Source organism: Kogia breviceps, chromosome 5 (assembly GCF_026419965.1).
Source record: "Kogia breviceps isolate mKogBre1 chromosome 5, mKogBre1 haplotype 1, whole genome shotgun sequence".
In the NCBI taxonomy this organism is placed as follows: Eukaryota; Metazoa; Chordata; class Mammalia; order Artiodactyla; family Physeteridae; genus Kogia; species Kogia breviceps.
The window spans coordinates 661,989-674,930 of record NC_081314.1 but is presented as its reverse complement, the minus strand read 5'-3'; the positions used below and the strand labels follow the sequence as shown (position 1 = coordinate 674,930).

Below are 12,942 nucleotides of genomic sequence, written 5' to 3'. Positions count from 1 at the left end.
TGTACAGATCAGATTGAATTTTAAAAAGTTTTCTTTACAGTTGAACTTAAAGAATGTAGGTAAATGCAATAATCTGAGTCGGTAAGAATGACTGTATGGTGGAAAGGATAAAGATTGATGGGGTTAAAATAACTTTATCTTTGCAAATGAATTGGTACAGCGTAGAGCAGAAAACTTAAGAGTCTAAAATCAAGATATGTCTCTTTCACGTGGCACTCTTCCTGGAAACATTAGGGATTCAGGAGAAGCTGGGAATCAATTCTATTTAAAATATGAGTATCTCAAGGTAAGATGCAAACTTCCCTCTTCAGGGGTTGCTTAGAAGCCACATTTCTTTCCTTTATCTTACTTGTCCTAGTTTTGCCTATTTGTAAACAGCCCTCTCCCCCCTCCGCAGTCAGAGTCAGAAAGTACCAGAGATTTAAATGTAAACTGTGCCAAGGCTAAACAGCTGTCCCCAATCTGGGTTCTTCCTGTGGCTGCTGCTGTGTCGTACTCAACTCGCGGCTCCTACCCCCAGAGTCAGGGCCACAGATGTCCACAGGAAATGCATCAGAGGGGTCTAATGGGAGTGAATCAGATGCATGTGTTTCTTGGTATGTGGTGATAGGCGTCCTCAAAGTGACTGTCACAGGCAGTCCTCCCTCCGGGCCAGAATTTGTGAATTTAAGTTCCAGGCTTGTGAATGCCAAGCGTCCACACAAGTGTGCTGTGCAACCACCTCTCGTTTCCCTTCTCTGTACATGATCCGTTACGGAACTTTGGAGAGTTGCTGTGATGAAACGTGTAATCATCTTGGGATGTGGAGAGATGAGCACATCTTTGCAATTGAGCTTAGTCACGTCCTCATGGGAGGCGGGAGTGCAGGCTGTCCCCAGAGGGACTTTCCTGCCCCGCAATATCAGAGCACATGGAACAGTTTAGCCAGAGAATAGGCTCCACTCCACGTTTTAAAATGTAATTTTCAGTTAGTTATAGTCAGTCAAAAAACTGCTTGACGGGTAAAGCCTGAAGTTACAATGTTTCTGAGCCTTATTTGTCCATCATCACAATTAAGTATTGCCTTTGGCACGTAACAAATATTTAGATCTTTTGCCAGATTGTCAGAAACAACACGCATCCCATTGTTATGTTCTGCCATAGGACAGAAATGCTACAGTTTCAACAATTTGTTCAACATTCTATCTACAACTCGCCACCACCAGCACCAAATATTCCCTGTCTCAGTGAAGTGATAGATCCAACTATTTGCCCCAAACTACAGGAGTCATTCTAGATTCCTTCTTCTGTACCTTCAATATTAAAAAATCCTCAGGCCTATGGTTTCCACCTCAAAAATCTCTCCTTTGATTGCCTTTGATCATATGTTTTTAAGACACCTCTCATAAGAATTAGTGCGCTCGCTTTCTAACAGACCTCTCTGCCTTCGTTTTTGCCTCCTCTGGCCGTGCTTCTCATTACCATCAGTGAGGCATAGGTATTCTCATGTACAACTCCGAATTTATTGCTCCCTTGCACAAATTTGACCATGCTTTCTATTGCATGCATCCAAATGTAAGCAATTTACAGAGCATACAAATTCCTTCATTATCTGGTTCCTACCTCTTCAGTCTTCTCTTGAGAAGCTGCTCCCCCCCTCCCTCCTCCCCATACCTTTTATACTTCAGCAGCACCAAACTGCTCAAAGTCATCAAAATTTTGCAATGTACCTCATACAATATTCAAGACATAGAGAAGGTTCTCTATGTTCTCTCTGTCTTGAACGTTCTTATCTTCTCCTTTTTCTGCCAAATACCTCAAATCAAATAAGAAATGTGTTAAGTGATGGAGCGTTCTGATGTACCCAATGGTAAAAAGTTGCCCTGTCACATATTTCAAATGAACTTTGTATCTATTACTCAGTTATAAAGATAACCATGTTCTACTGTAAATGTGTGTTTGCATTTCTCTTACCCACTAAAGTATGGCTTCTTTGATTACCTAATCATCTTATCTTTTGTTTTCTTTGTATCTACTCAATCTTGCAAAGGATTTGCTTGCTTTTTCACTCAACATTCTTTCTGAGTCATCCATATTGATTCGTTTAGCTGCAGTTAGTTATTTTGCATTCTGGGTAGTATTCTAGTATTTTATGAATGTATTACAATATTTTATCCATTCTTCCATCAATGGACTTTTGTGTTCTTTCTAGTTTTTTTCTTATTATTATTATAGACAATGCTGCTATGAAGCCTTGAACACATCTCCAGATGCACATGTGCACAAGTATGTATTGAAGGTAGACTTGCTGGATTGTGAATCATGTACTTCTTCAGTTTTTCTAGATAATGCAAGTATTTTCCAAAGCGATTTGCTGAAGTATAGTTTTGTTTTTTTCAAAACTATATTGGCCAGTCAAAATTTTATTGGCCAATGCCAGTTAAATGTTATGTTTGGGGTTATCTTTTCAATGGAAATCAGTAGAATCTCTGTCAGAAAAAGTTTATTTGCATTGTTTTAAACAACAATCATTTCTATTGCTACCAGTTTCCTACAAATTACTAAATCTTTGAATACATTTACATTACTTTTGATTTCCAGAAAGGAATACCTTTTCAGAGTTGTAAAATATCATGGCCCATAGAGAGTCAACCGCTGTATAGACCAATAGAATCAGTTAATCCTGGAGGATCTACTAGCCAGGGATCTGCAAACTATAGCTGGCTGGCCAAATCCAGTAGTAGCCTGGTTTTTAGGCCCAACATACTAAGATTTTTTTTTTTTTTTACATTTTTAAAGGGTTGTAAAAAAAAAAAAACAAAACCAACAAACATGTGGACAAAGCCTAAAACATTAACTATCTGGCCCTTTACAGAGTAAGTTTTCCTACCTTTGTGCTAGCCAATTCCCCAAATTCCATTAAAAATAATCTCTCTATATTTTTTTTGTAATTTATTTATTTATTTTTCTCAGCTTCCCCAATTATTTTATTTTTTTTTAACACACACACACTGTATTTTATTTTTACAAGAGATTAACTGACACCAAGCATTGTAAATGGATGACCACAACAAAAGCAACAATGATTGCAATTACGAAACACAAAACACACTCATACTGTGTCATAATATTGACTTCAGTCCAGTAATCCTCCACTGTAACAGCTCCTTTACTTTGCAGTGAAAATTGATTTGTATATTTTTTGCCTCTGAGTCCTTGTGGGATCTCTTTTGTCCTTTATAAGGACAATTTTATTTTCCTCCAGGCAGATTGTACAAATTAATATTCTTACCAGTGGTGTGTAAGAAGTCAGGTGAGTAAAATTTGTTTTTTTGTTGGAATTTTAATTGGCATTTGCCTATAATTAGTGAGATTTTGTATCTTCTTATATGCTATGGTCATTTCTATTTAATATTCATTTTAATGCCTGATTATGTCTCTTATTCATTTGGGGTGATTATTTGGCCTCCATTTGCAGTTATTTATATACTCTAATAATTTTCCACTTTTATGTGTTGGAGATATCTTTCCCTAGTGCATCGCTTGTCTTTGTATTTTCTTTGCAAAGTTTTTATGGCAAGCAAATAGAATTTAATTTGTAATTAAATTTATCAGTCTCTTTATGTTTTGAACTTGTTGGGCTTTGAAATCACTCCATATCACAAGATCATAAAGATATTCTCATATATATTTCTAACACTTTTAACACTTTAAAAAATTTTGCTTACCACATTTAAATTTCTGATTCATGTATAACTAAGTTTTTATACTGTTTAGAAATGCAATATTTTTCCATCTCAGGTCTCATCACAATTTAAAGAATTTTAAATCCTTTCTCTATCTGTAATATCAACTCTGCATATATCAAGCTTTCTTAAATACATGAGTCTACTTTTTCTATCCCTATTTTATTCCACTGATATATTTTATTTGAACCAATAAATGACTGCTAATTAGTAAATTAGTAAATTACTATTAAAATTACTTTGTAAGTCTTGTTATCTAGAAGGTCAAATCCTTTCTAGTGGTTCTTCTTTTTCAGGATTGTCTTGGCTATAATTTTCTCTTTGTTCTTTCGTGAACATTTTATAATCAGCTTATCATCTTTCAAAAAACTGTTCTGGGCATTTGATTGACATCTAATTTAATCTATAAATTAAGAATAACTGATATTTCTATGATATTAAATATTCAACTCTTAGTTCTTGATTTGTCCCTCAGTTTACCTGGTTTTCTTCAGTAACTTTCAGTGAAGATTTATAACTTGCATGTCTTTTATGAGATTTATTTCTAGGAAATATCTTTCTGTATCTATAATTATATTTATATCTATCTATCTGTACAAATATATGTATTTGTTACGGTAGACAGGCCTTTTTAAAGTTACATTTTCTAAATTTTTATTTCTGTCGTAGAAAAATGCAATTAACTTTTTAATACTGACCTTATATTCAATGATCATATTACTCTCTTACAAATACTAATTTTTTTAATTGATTGCTTTCATTTTCCAGTATTGACAATCATACTATTTTCAAACAATGAAAGTTTTGCCATCATTTGCTTAGTTCTTTCCTTCTTTTTTCTTTTTTCCTTCCTCCTGCCTTCCTTTCCCTGCCTCCTCTCTTTCTTTCTTTGTTTACTTTCTAACTGTATCATCTCAGTCCTCTAAATACTGTACTTAATGTTGAACCAAACTTGTATGCCTAGTTTTGGGGTCATTCTTATACATTGCTTGCGTTCAGTTTGCTATTATTTTGTTTTTGCTTTGAAACTCATGAGTGAGTCTGATCGTAATTTTCCCTTCAGATACTCTTCTGTTATTGGTTTCAAGGTTATATTAACCCATAAAATGAATTAGGAAATATTCTTCCTTATTATATTCTTCAGGAAAGTTTGTATGAGAATGGAATTGTCCATTAATAAGGTAGAATTTGCCTAAAAATAAAAGTCTAGGCCTGTTTCTTTTTTCTTTCTTTATGGGAAGATTCTTAACTGTTAGTTAATTTTATTTAATGATTATAAGATTATTTAGGTTCTCTATTTCTTCTTGAAACAGTTTTTGTAATTTGTATTTTCCTACGCAACTGTTCATTTTATCCAATTCCTTAAATATATTGGATATAGCAGAATATAACATTTTCATTATCTTTTAATTTCTGCTTTATTTTTTGTTTTTTCTTTTAGTCATGCCACATAATGTTCAATTACAACCTCCCGACTCATCCATCTTATTTAGCATTGCCAGTTTTATTTGTCTTTTCAAATATCCAACTTTGGATTTGTTGCTCTTCCCTATTATATATATTTCATGAATTTATTATTCTGAGGTAATTATTTCTTTCCTTCCATTTTCTTAGGATTTATTCTGTTGTTCTTCTAACTCCTTAAGTTGGATACTCACCTCATGAACTTTCAGCTTTTTTCTTCTAAAATAAAAACTTTTAAGGCTATAAATCTCCTTCTAGATAAGTCAATTGTTATTGATATGCAGTATTTTCACTGTCATCCAGCTTTCGCTATGATTTCATCTTTCATTCATGTGTTATTTATTTTAAAACACAGTTCAATTGCATAAAATATAAAGATCTAATGGTATTTATCCAACGATTCAGGAAAGAGGCAGCATTCAGCCTAGCAGGTAGATTGGTGCTCTGAAGAGCTATACAGGGCAAGAGATTTTATAGACATAAGGGAGCAGGAATATGGCAGTTGTACTAGGGGAAGAAAAGCAGATTAGTTATTCCTTTGGAGGATGGCAGCGGTCCACCAGGCAGATTACCTAAGTAGTGCTGATCAGGCAATCCTGATTGGCTAGTTTAAAATTTCATTTTTGGAATAGCCAAACCTGTAATTAAGTTCAGTCTCACTTTGGTGTTGTGGGGCTTAACATAAGCTAAACTCCATTTGGGGCCTGTTATCTTGTCTTTAACATATTTAAAAGTGTCTGTGTGCATCATTTAACAATTTCTAAACGTATATGTGGTTTTAATTTAGCTTTCCTTAGTTGTGTTAAGTTCCAAGAATGTGTTATTTATAATGAAAAGTCTTTGAAATTCATTGGACCTTGTTTAATGGCTTGGTATATAATCAATGTTTATAAATATTCGATGGATGCTTTAAAAACGTGTGTTCTACAATTCTGGGGTAAAATGTTCAATACATTTCCATTAGACAAGCTTTTAGTATTGTTATTCAGATCTTCTGTATCATTACTGATTTGTGCACATACTTTATCAAATATAGTGAACAGTGTATTAAAATCACCCATTATCATGGTGAGTTAAATTATCAGTTTCCTCTTGCAGTTCTTCTGTTATTTTTTATAGTACACAGTTCAACTTTATGCTATTGGATGTAACCAAGTTTAGAATTGTATCACCCTTCTGAACTGATTACTGTCTTTTTTGGTAAATTTTAAGTTTATTTTGTCTGATTACAATATAGCTACACTACACCAGCTCTCTTTTGGTTCATATTTGTTTGACATATCTTTTTTCCATCATTTTGCTCCAGCCATTCTGTATTATTATGTTATAGGGGTGTCTCTTAAACAGAAGATAGCTGGATTTTGTTTATTTGTTATATTACAATCTTTGTCCTCTAACTGGAGAATTGGATCCAATTATATTTATTGTGATTAATATAGTTGGATTTATTTCTACCATCTTACTTCTAATATTTCATTTTTTCTCTTTCCTTATCTTCATTTAGATTGCTTTTTATTTAATTCTAGTTTTTTTTCCTTATGCGAAATTTGACCTTATACACTCTATTCCTATTTTTTTGGTGGTTACACTAGTAATTTTTACATGTATAATTAATTTAATAAAGTCTAAAATTAATCAGGATCATTATCCTCCTTTGCAACAACATAAGTAAGCACTTTGGAGTGATTTAACTTAATTAACACTTTCCCAAGTTACAATCACCATTGTGCAGTATTTTAGTTGACCTTTTTTCCCCGTACATTATTTTTAGTCAATGTTTTCTTAGATTTACCTATATTGTTACTGTTTGCTTACCATTCCTTCTTGCATATCAGATCTTCTATCTAGTATTATTTTGTTTCACAAATTCATTCTCAACAAGTTCCTTTAGTGAGAGTCAGGAGGCGATAATTCTCTCAATTTTTGTTTGGCACAGTCTAGAAGGGACCACTTTACTATAATTTTTTAACTGGGGAATTTTCAGGTCACACAATTAATGTACATCTCAGCCCTACATCCATCTGAAGTCTGATCTGATCATGAATTTTCACCGGAAGCTTTTTGGTATAAATTTACCTGCCTGAAGTAGTGGCTAAAAAAGCAAATATATTTATGTTTGGGGGAGTGGGAAAAAGTGGAAATGGGATTTGAGTTTTTTCTTTTTTCTAGTTCACCTCTTCACTGCAGATGTTTCTCTTCAGTAGTCTCTGCTTTATGTAGGAATCTCTGACCTGACTTTCACCTTGTTCTGGACTAGGTTTTGTAAAAAGTCACAAGCTGTGTTAAAATTGAAGCTCTAGGTCACCTTGTTTTGATAAGGCCTCCTCAGATAGGTAAATGTCCCTAGGGTAGCACCATCTTCATCACTCAAATGCCCTTCTGGATTCCTAGCTCTCCATTTTTTGGCTTCTCATGTTTTCCTTCCCTGTCTTGATGGCTCAATGGTGCACTTAAAGGGGCTTTAGAAAATACTTTATCAAGCCTTTGGAAGTGTTGCATACAAGTACAGCTTTTAAGGATCTACTCTGCATATTTCTAGAACCAATGCATTCCACTCTTAATAACTTATGCATGGCAGCCAGGAGGACTACTGTTGTTACCAAAAGGGGTCCCCTTCCAGGGCCTGAGAGTGGGCTCTTGTCTAACACCTGGAAATGAATTGTCTGAGGAGACACGTGTGCTGACAAAGCAAAAGACTTTATTGGGAAAGGGCACCAAGGTGGAGAGCAGCAGGGTAAGGGAACCCAGGAGAACTGCTCTGCCACGTGGCTTGCAGTCTCACGTTTTATGGTAATGGGGTTACTTTCCGGGTTGTCTCTGGCCAATCATCTTCCCCGTGACCATATTTGGCCTGATTCAAGGCCCTCCCTGGCAGTGTGCGAGAATTTCTCAGACAGGATGGTTTCCAGCACAAGGATTTCTGGGAGGTTGGTGGGACAAATTATGGGCTGACATCTCCTCCCTCCTTTTGGCCTCTCCTGAATTCTCCAAGTTAGTTTTCAGCGGCAGCACTGTGTTCCTTATCGTGATCTCCTGTTGTAAAACAACTTATGCAAGCGGTTATTACCATGCCTGGCCAAGGCGGGCAGTTTCAGTCAGCAGTTCCCATTTTCTCCTCCATCCCTGTAACTCACCAAACTGCATGCCTTTGGACAACCTCCGCAAACCTCAGTTTTCTGAGTTTCCTTAGCTGGTGCCTCCTTATTAGATCCATTAAAAGAGAAATTTTTTCAGTTCACATAGCCTCCTTCTGGGAAGAGATTTAGCATTTTTGATAAAACCCTTACATTTCTGGGGACCTTTAATAAGATTAAGACTTGTTGTAGAAAACACACACTTGCTAACAGGTGAAAGTCTCAGTCTAAAAATAACTTTACACTTTGATTTTCGTTAGCTGTATACTCTATATCCATTCTTTTCCCCTATGAAATACCCTTATCAAGAGTGAATCTTTGGGGCTTCCCTGGTGGCGCAGTGGTTGAGAGTCCGCCTGCCGATGCAGGGGACACGGGTTCGTGTCCCGGTCCGGGAGGATCACACGTGCCGCGGAGCGGCTGGGCCCGTGAGCCATGGCCGCTGAGCCTGCGCGTCCGAGGCCTGCGCTCCGCAACGGGAGAGGCCACAAAAGGAGAGGCCCGCGAAGAGTGAATCTTTGAATTGGATTCCTGCAGGGTTTTTAAAAAATTTTACAGTAAGATAGACCTAAAAATATGATATATGCTCATAACTGAATAGTCTGAAAAGTTTTTATTAGTTAATCTTTAATTTTTAAGAAAATTTAAATGAATTACTTTTGTCTTCTTCTTTCACCTCTAAGTTTAGAGGCACTATAAACAAATCAGACTATCTTAGTTTCTACTGGAAATAAGATATTCCTGAACTGCAAAGATAAATATTACCTTCCAAAAGAACTTCTTCTGTTTAAAAATTTTGTGCAAATTTGAAAACAGAACCTAGCTTGAAAAGTTTAAACAGAAATGTTAAGACCAAGCCTAAAAGTTTTACTTGCATTTCCTGTTGATATGCAAATTTGGTGATTATTCTGGCCAAGGCATTCCCCCTCTACCGTAAACTTTCATTGTTATGTTAATCAGAAGAAATGTATTAAATTTTTAATGAACATGGCTCCTTATGAAGAAACTAAGGACTGGCTACATGAAAAAAAGAAAGGACTTTTCTAGCTCGTTTTAATTTATTGTTAATTATGTAAGTTTGAAATAACATTTTGGTGATTCAGCTGAAAAGTAATAAAAATTAAGTACTGGAGCGTTAGAAAACCTAGATTTCTCACAGATTGAATTTGAGTAAATCACCTTTCTATGGTTCAATATTTTCTATAAAATAAGGATAACAGTAACTCAGCATGAGTCAAAATGAACTGGATTCAAATTCCTGGCAGTTTTAACTTAGAAGAGCTCCTTATGCTTATTTGTGGGGTAATTACATCCATACTGTAATACTGTGAGGATTAAGTAGTGTCTGCACCATGCACCAAGAAAGAGTAAAGAATAGAGATATGAGGAGAGTACTTTTGTTGCCGGTGAATTTAAGGTTCTTTCTTCGTTGTGAAAGAGTTCTGAGACGAAGTGATAGATAAAAAGTGGATTTATTTAGAGACACCACAGACAGAGCGTGGGCCATCTCAGAAGGCGAGGAGCCTTGGGGGAAACACACTCCACAGAGTGTGGGCCATCTAGGAAGGCAAGAAGCAAGAGGCCTTGAAATATGGGGTGGTTAGTTTTTAATGGGCTGGATAATTTCATAGGCTAATGAGTAGGATTACTCCAACTATTTGGGGGAAGGGGCTGGGAGTTCCAGGAATTGGGCCACTGCCCACTTTTTGACCTTTTATGGTTGACCTCAAAACTGTCATGGCGCTGGTGGGTGTGTCATTTAGCTTATGCTAATGTATTACAATGAACATATGATGAGGCTCAAGGTCTCCTGAAAGTCAAATCTTCTGCCATCTTGGATCCAGTTGGTTCGCAGTACTTTTCATCATGTACTGTGGCTGGGTCATTCTTTTAAAGGCTGTGCCCTGCCCCCTTCCCTCCTGTTTCATTTTTGATTTTGCTATATTAATCTAATTATTTAATGATTGTTTTAGCTTTTTCTTAATGTCTCTCCACGGCATTCCATTTACCCTTTCATTAGCAAGTACCACTTTTTCTCCTTGCTTTTCAACTTTCTCTACCATAAAAAGGATGCAAAATTTGTCAGTGCAAAGGGACTTCTCTCAAGCACTGCATAATTTTGATGTTAAAAATAGCAGTTGCATGTTCAGGAAAACCCACCTGTATTTCCCTATGAATTCCCCAGGGTGTGCATGTGTGTGTGTGTGTGTGTGTGTGTGTGTGTGTGTGTGTGTGTGTGTGTTTGCACATATATAAGGAAAAGGGGATCAGTGTTGAAGCTACTTATATACTTGGCATTGATTCATTGAACCAAAAATCATGGAAGCAAAAAAAAAAAAAATTAGAAGAGGTTTAGTTCTTCTGAGTTTATAGCTGCTAAAAACAGCTTTTATAAAGAAATCGCCTTTGTGCAAAAAGTATTTTCTTGTTTTTTACGCCCTTGAAAAGGAATCACATGTCTTAGATGAAAATGGTGCGCTGCTTGACTGCATTACGATGACAAGGGTCCAGCAGACACGTTATAGCTAATTTTAGTAGGTAGAGCCAGACACACTTGAGCTTATTTTTCTCTGACTTTCTCACTCCCCATTCCAGCCCCTCGGGTACGCACGTTACAAGATTCCCTAGAGTCAGAAGATGGGAGTGGAGAGTTTCAGTACAGAATGTAGCTCTGGACATCACCAAGAAAAAGAAGGGAAGGGAAGAGAGAGAAGAGAGGGTAAGCAAAAGGGAGGGGGAAAAGGAAGGAGAGAAGGAAGAAAGGAGGGAGGGAGTGCAAGAAAAGAATGAAAGAAAAAAAAACTAAAGCAAGGAGAGGAAAAAATAAAGAAAAACTGAGAAAGGAAGAAAGCTTCGCTGAAGGGAGGAAAAGGAGCGAGGAAGAGGGGAAAGAAGAGTGTGGGAAAGGTTTTTGTCTCAGGTCCATTAGAGAGAGAAATAGAACCCTTATCAGCACTGCAGAATCTCGAAGAGGCAGTGTATTTTCTTGAAAGCCCCGAAGCGAAGCAATTCCAAGAATGTTTGGCAAAGCCCTTTGGGGAAGGGTGAGGTGGGGACGGGCGTGGGGGGGGGGCTTTCTCACACCCCCACCCCCGGCCCCGGCCCCCTCACAGGATGTGACAGGATTTGGGAGACCTAGCGGAAACCTTCAGGTCACCCAGGGAACTGCTCCTCTCGCTGGTCCTGCAGTGGCGAGGCGGGGTGGGGGGGTGGGGGGGGTGAGAGCGCCGAGACGCGCGGGGCGCGGAGATGTGCAAGGGGCGAAGCTGGACCCAGCGCAGGCGGGAGAAGCCGCCCGACTCCCGGCGCGGGATCTGCTGAGAGACCACGGTGAGTCTCTCCGGGTGCGGGTCCGAGGGATGCCCGGGTTCCCCGTCGCCCCCGGCCCGGGCCGAGGCGGGCCCGGAACCTCCCCGGAGTCCGGCCTGGGCTCGGCGCCGCCGCCCGCCGCCAGGAGCTCGCGCTGCTCCGGACGCGCCTGGGCGGACGCACCGACCGAGCCGCGCTCTGCGGCGCTCCCCGCCGCCCGCCGACCCCGCGCGCTCATTGGTCGGGATGTGTCTGCTCAGCTGCCTCCAACTTCTCCCGAATCCCACGGGTGAGTCCCGAGAAAGCGAGCTGGCACCTGGGAGCTGGGGGGAGATGGGTCCAAAGGGCGCGAGATCTGCCCCGGGGGCGCTGGGAGCCGTTGGGACGGGAGCCGGAGGGGAGCGGCGGCCGCGCGGAGCGGCTGCCTGGAAGGCGCACGGGGCAGGGTCCGCGGCTCAGGTCCGGCGAGATCAGAGCGCCCGGGACCCCGCGGCCGTGGGCGAGGGAGGCGTGCCCTGGGAAGAAGCTGCAACGGAGACTTGAAGAGTGAGGGACTGGGGTTAGAGAGGGTGACCTGGACGAGGGCTCTGCAAGGGAGGTCAGGTCGACTCTTCAGGTTCATTTCCATAGCTTCCTGCAGCCTCTGCCTCGGAGAGTTGCGTCCGGTTACTGAGATCAGCGCTGCGAAACTGCAGCCTCTGGCTGATTTGGGGGCTGGGAATTTGCCATTCCGCTGTAAAGACACGGTTTCTGTTTGTTTTTGGTTTTTGTTTGTTTTTTTAAAGTAAGGCTTGTTTTCATTTTGGTTTCTGTCAGATTTTCTTCTCATTTGTAACTCACTTGGCTATTTTTACTTTCCCTACCCTGAAGATCTTTTCATTATCCTACCTCTTCATCTTGCTTTAAACCTTAGTTTCCTCTTACATAATTTATGCTGATAGAGTGCTTAAATCTCGAGGGTTGGTTGGTGGGAGTGGTGGTCGGAGTGCTTTTGCAGATGAAAGTTTCCTTAATCGGTCTCAACCTATTTGTATTATTTGAACAAAAGAGTAATTGCAACTGAAGTGTTCTCTTTACTTATTTTTAATAAATTTATTTATTTTTGGCTGAGTTGGGTCTCCCTTGCTGCAAGGAGGCTTTCTCTTGTTGTGGAGCACAGGCTCGCGGGCTCAGTAGTTGTGGCTCGCGGGCTCTAGAGCGCAGGCTCAGTAGTTGTGGTGCACGGGCTTAGTTGCTTCGTGGCATGTGGAATCTTCCCGGACGGGGGCTTGAACCCCTGTCCCTTGCATTGACAGGCGGATTTTTAACCA

The 12,942-nt window shown here is 39.3% G+C and overlaps 1 protein-coding gene across 3 annotated transcripts in view; it reads left to right on the top strand.

The window, feature by feature from the left end:
* The first annotated feature begins 3,117 nt into the window (after nucleotides 1–3,117).
* Nucleotides 3,118–12,942, top strand: part of MME (membrane metalloendopeptidase) — a 102,212-nt gene continuing 92,387 nt past the window's right edge. Inside the window, exon 1 of one of the 3 annotated variants that reach the window (XM_067033527.1) lies at nucleotides 3,118–3,292. The gene's annotated coding sequence lies outside the window, so the exon portion shown is untranslated. Of the gene's footprint in view, nucleotides 3,293–11,446; nucleotides 11,654–11,727; nucleotides 11,922–12,942 lie in introns of those variants that run through there. The other 2 variants (XM_059063636.2, XM_059063638.2) reach the window with 2 other exon arrangements.